At 38.4% G+C, this 6,000-nt stretch overlaps 1 non-coding gene across 1 annotated transcript; it reads right to left on the bottom strand.

Annotated features, from left to right (window-relative positions):
• Positions 1-254: 254 nt before the first annotated feature.
• On the bottom strand, positions 255-357 carry LOC143642946 (U6 spliceosomal RNA). Its single transcript, XR_013156004.1, has one exon. It is a non-coding gene; the product is annotated as a U6 spliceosomal RNA (small nuclear RNA).
• Between the last annotated feature and the right edge of the window lie 5,643 nt (positions 358-6,000).

Below are 6,000 nucleotides of genomic sequence, written 5' to 3'. Positions count from 1 at the left end.
TATGTAACCATGATTCAGCATGTGTTATGTACTTTTTGGCACGTTGCCACCTGTGTGTAACAATGGTATAAAAACCCGTGACTGCATAACTTGCAGTGGAGAGGGGAATGATTAAGCCTCACCACTCTACCGAGGGTGCCTCGTGCTTTTTTCAATTCACTACTGGGCCAGAGCAATGACGGAATCTTGAGCTGGGATCTGACAAACTGTAACCAAGAAATTAGGATTTGAGTGATGATTTTTTCCCTTTCTTTATAAGAATGGAATGCTTCATGAATTTGCATGTCATCCTTGGGCAGGGGCCATGCTAATCTTCTCTGTATCATTCCAATTTTAGTATATGTGCTGCTGAAGCAACTACTTTAGTGATGATTTTGATTACCAAGAATCATTATATAGATATTCCTTTTTGCTTTCTGGTATATTGTGTAAGAATTCGAGAGTTTTGCCACGCAAAGGAGGACTCCAAGAGACGTTCTCTCATGCAACACGCAAGGGGTTTATTTTCCACACATGTGTGGGGCTCGCTGAACACACAGGAACAGAGAGCCCCAGTCTGAGTTTGCAAAAGCTTTTTAAAGGGTAAGATGAGGGGGGTGGGGGTTGAGCATGGGTCACAGGTGCTGTTTTGCAAAAAAGCAGATAACGAACAGTTTTACAACAAGCATTTCTTAACAGTTTTACAACAAGTAATCTTGGCGCCAGGATTGTTTATCTTCAGCCTGATGGGGCCCATAACTTTTTTCTTTTCAACTCACACCAAATGTATAGCAGTGCATATAAGATGACACAAATGTTTTTGCTGAATATTTCTGTTATTTAGAAGCTAAAATATATGTAAATAGCTAAATTAGGCAAGAAAAGTTAGCTACTGCTAAGTTTTATAAAATCCTTCTTTGCATAAGAAAAGTTAGCTACTGTTAAGTTTTATAAAATCCTTCTTTACATAAGAAAAGTTAGCTACTGTTAAGCTTTATAAAATTCCCTTTTACAATTGGAGTAGACAGAGGGATATACCTGAAATCTCTAAATTTAATCTAGCACCTTGATCACTGATAATGATTGTATAGCTTATCTTCTGCCCCTGTGATTGTAAAAACCTTATGACTGACCTTCATTTGTACCCAGTTATCCAGTTTTTCAACTTTAGAGTCTTGTAATCACTATAGACAACCCCTTATGTTTATTAATGAAGGGTCTTGGGTCAATCCAGAACGAACCCACCCCAGTACAAAGTTACTTGACAATTTAGACTGGATCTAACCAAATGGGCCTTATACTTTAACCTATAAGTCACCTGACATGAAGTAGGGAAATCTCTGAACATCACTCAAGCAAGCACCTGAGCCTTTGAGCAGTGAACAAGCTTTTTATTGCTGCCGCAGACTCCAGAGGACTTTTGTCCAAAGTCTGAGCCCTGAAAATCCTTTATCTACAGATTATATAGGAAAGCAAGCAGGGTGGGAGTTACTTTGGGAATGGATAGGGATAGTGCTATAAGTGCTGGCTCATAGCTAATTTCCTTAGTCTGGAATGCAGGCGGGCCTGGGCATGCTTGGCAGATGCAGCAGATGTTTTGTTTCACTACCTCTTTCAGAAAGCATGTAAGAATATCATAAAGCCATTTTAGTAAGGAAACACGGCAATAATACTGGGGCCACACTTATGAACTACCTCAATGCCTCATTCTGCCATTTTCTTATGTATGTTGTGTGATTAACCATGTAATCATTCTGTGCATGCTCAATAATTAGATCACCCCTAATTACATCATCTGGGGCCACTGTGCTCATTAGCCTAAACTCTGTCCATCTTTTTCTCTAATAAGACTATCAGAGTTATTCAGGGAGACAGATTTTGGGCGGATAGGCCATCTGATCTCTTACTGCATGCCTAGTAATAAACTCTCTCTCTCTCTTTGAAACCCCAGTGTCTCAGGAATTGGTCATTTGAGTGGGCAAAAGAACACACTGTCTTTGTCCAGTCACATAACTGAATATGTTGACTTTTTATTTCAACTTTCTTCTAGAAAATCCAGCAAATATTTTCATGTCTTTAGAGGAATAAAGTATAGCACACTTTATTAGTCTTTTGAGAGTTTTGAAATGGTTCAGATCATTGTTACAATGATTTATATCTCTGTAAGGTAAATATCCATCCATGAGAGGCAGTAGTGGAGTGAGTTGTTGCTAACAAAAGACTCCTGTGAACCAATATGGAAGGGAGAGAATACAATTTATTATTGGGTATGCATTATCAGATTTGCATGCACATAAGGTTGCATGCTAGCAACTACTAAGTCTGGACAAAATTTCACATACTTCATATAGCAAAGCAGAAGAAAGAACAATAACTTCTCTTATTTCCATGAGAGATAATGGGCTGCAGGTCAGGACAGTCTCTTGTATATCCTGTGAAATATCCTTAAGTTAATTTTGAAGGTATGCATTGATGAATCAGAAGACCTGTGACCTTCTCTTATAAAGTCAAAAGATTGTATAACAGTAACTTTTAAATATAATCTTAAAACTGTAAGCAAGCTGGAAATTGTAAAATAGCTTTAGAATGTAACCTTTAAAACAGTCTTTGAATGTAATTTAAGCTAGAAGCAGGCTGTTAATGGGAGCTCTTAGTCTCACAAAGGAGCAATGTGTAAAGGTAAAGTGTGCACCCAGAATTAAATAAGCTTTCCTCTATGGTCCTGAAACTCCCAGGTATGAAGAGGCCTTTCATTTATCCATATTCTAGTTTGCTAGCTGCCAGAATGCAATATACCAGAAATGGAATGTCTTTTAAAAAGGGGAATTTATAACATCAAGAGACTGAGAGAACCTTCTTGACCAAAAGGGGGAAGAGTAAAATGAGGCAAAGTGTCAATGGCTGAGAGATTCCAAACAGAGTCAAGAGGTTATCCTGGAGGTTATTCTTACGCATTAAGTAGATATCACCTTGTTGTTCAAGATCTAGTGGAGAGGCTGGAGGGAACTGCCTGAAAATGTAGAGCTGTGTTCCAGTAGCCATGTTTCTGGAGGATGATTGAACAATGATATACCTTTCACAATGAGACTCTGTGAATGTGAAAACCTTCTATCTGATGCTCCTTTTAGCTACTATATCAACAGAAGAGTAGAACATATGGAATAAAAATAAATAATAGGGGGAACAAATGTTAAAATAAATTCAGTTTGAAATAGTGGTAAATGAAAGCAAGGGGTAAGGGGTATGGTGCGTATAGTTTTTTTTTCTCTATTATCATTTTATTTCTTTTTCTGTTGTCTTTATTTCTTTTTCTAAATCGATGCAAAGGTACTAAGAAATGATGAATATGCAACTATGTGATGATATTAAGAATTACTGATTATATATGTAGAATGGAATGATTTCTAAATGTTTTGTTTGTTAATTTTTTTAATTAATAAAAAAAGTTAAAAAAAGAGGAATTTAATAAGTTGCTAGCTTACAGTTCTAAGGCTGAGAAAATGTCCCAATTAAAACAAGTCTATAGAAATGTCCAATTTAAGGCATCCAGGGAAGCATTCTTGGTTCAAGAAGGCTAATGAAGTTCAGGGTTTCTCTCTCAAGAGGAAGGGCACAGGGTGAACACAGTCAGAGTTTCTCTCTCATCTGGAAAGGCACATGGTGAACACGGTTAGGGGTCCTCTCTCATCTGGAAGGGCACATAGCAAGCATAGCGTCATCTGCTACCTTCTTCTCCTGGCTTCCTGTTTCATGAAGCTTCCCGGGAGGCATTTTCCTTCTTCATCTCCAAAGGTCACTGGCTGGTGCACTCTGCTTCTCATGGCTATGTTGTTCTGCTCTCCTCTCCCTGAATCTCTTATTCTCCAAAATGTTTCCTGTTTTATAGGACTTCAGAAACTAATCAAGACCTACTCAAATGGGTGGAGACATGCCTCTACTTAATCCAATTTAACAATCACTCTTGATTAAATCACATCTCCAGGGAGATGATCTAATTACAATTCCAAACATACAATCCTGAATAAGGATTAGTAGAAATGGCTGCCTTTGCAAAATGGGATTAGGATTAAAACATGGCTTTTCTAGAGTGCATACATCATTTCAAACCAGCACAATCCTCTAGACTGGGAGACACCTTTCCCAAGGTCACAGGATGTCAATCCTGAAGTACATAGAAAATAACTAAAATAAGCCACTGAAATTGTCAAAACCTCTATTACCTGTTAACTAAGATGATCATCTCTGTTTGTCTCTGATGGATATAAAAACCAACTGAACAATCACTTCAGGGAGGCTGATGTCAGAAATCTCCCCAGTCCTTCTGCCAGAGTAACTAAACCTCTTTATCCTCCTCACCCCCGTAGATTGGTGTGACTTCTGTTAGCCACTGAACCATGAACCCAGATTTGGGAAATGCCCCTTCTACAATTGGACCTCTTATAGGGCCTATTATGTTTTCAAGGAAACACCTTAAGGAGGGGTGGGTGGGAAGCAGTGGTCTCCCATCAAAGAAAATTTCATTTGATTCTTACAGGAACCAAACTTCCTGAGTTGAAATTTTGGCTCTAATCTTTCTCATTAGCACTATGCTTTTGGGAAAGGGACTATATGTCTTTGCTAATCAGTTTATTCATCTATAATAATGAGGTTGATGTGAGGATTAAATGAGGCAATGCATGTAAAGCATTTGAAATAGTGACTGACAGACTGTTATTTTTTGTTACTGCTATCAATTTATATTCACCTATAATGGAGCCTTATACAGCATCAGAAGTGCTTTTTTTTTCACTTCAGAGAGAACCACACAGAGAGAGTTGTTTACATCATGTGGGCAATTCTGCCTGCTCTTCCCCACCATGACCCCCTGTCCTAGACATGGGATGGGGGTGTAACCAAGAAATTAGGATTTAAGGGAGGATTTTGAATACTGAATCACTATATAGATATTCCTTTTTGCTTTCTGGTATATTGGAGTAGACAGAGGGAAATACCTCAAATCTCTAAATTGTAATCCAGCACCTTGATCTCTGATAATGATTGTAAAGCCTTTGTCTTCTGCCCCTGAGATTGCAAAAAACCTTATGACTAACCTTTATTTGTACCATTATCCAGTTTTTCAAGTTTAGAGTCTTGCAATCACCAAAATCAGCTCCTAATGTTAAATAATGAAGAGTCTTGGGTCAGCTCAGAACAAACCCACCCCAAATCCAAAGTAATCTTGATAACCAAGACTGGATCTTACCAGAATGGGCTTGCCTGACATGCACAGTAGCTTAGACTTTAACCTACAAGTCACCTATACCTCATTCTGTCATTTTCTTTCATACATTCTCTAAGCATGTAATCAATCTGCACGTGTTCAATAATTAGATCACGTCTCATTACATCATCTGGGACCACTGTGTTCATTAACTAAACCCTGCCCATCTTTTTCATTAAGAAAACTATCAGAGTTATTGTAGTTTGTGGAGACAGATTTTGGGCCACTAGGCCATCTGCTCTCCTACTATGCACCTGTTAATAAATTCTTTCTCTCTTTGAAACCCTTGTGTCTCAGGAATTGGCTATTGAGTGTGTTGGGCAAAAGAATCCATGGCCTTTGCCTAGTAACTGCAGGAGCTATGAGTCCTCTATTCCTCAACTGGTCACTGTTGCCTGTGGTGTGAGAACCTCAAGGCACTGAGTGTGATTCTGGAGTCTAAGGAAAGGCATTCTCCTTCAACACTGCTCCCAAACACAAGCTGCCTACTGCATATGATGCTCACTGAAGAGAAAGCCACTTCTTTATGTGTGTTGGATCGGTTAATGGACCATATGTCATTTTCCATTATGGATACCTCCTGATAAATTTTCAAGAGTAATTTTGACTCTACTCAAATCTAAGGTTCATGTAGGATATAACTTCATTTTCTAGTATGGGTTCCACTTGTTGATAATATGTGGTCTATCATCAAGTAAGTTTTCTTCTAACTTACTGCATCTTTCCTTTGAGTCTTGTCACCTTTTCCTTAACAGAGTCTA

Source organism: Tamandua tetradactyla, chromosome 7 (genome assembly GCF_023851605.1).
Source record: "Tamandua tetradactyla isolate mTamTet1 chromosome 7, mTamTet1.pri, whole genome shotgun sequence".
NCBI classification, from domain to species: Eukaryota; Metazoa; Chordata; class Mammalia; order Pilosa; family Myrmecophagidae; genus Tamandua; species Tamandua tetradactyla.
Note: the sequence above shows the minus strand (reverse complement) of the source record. Positions and strands in the feature narration are given on the sequence as shown.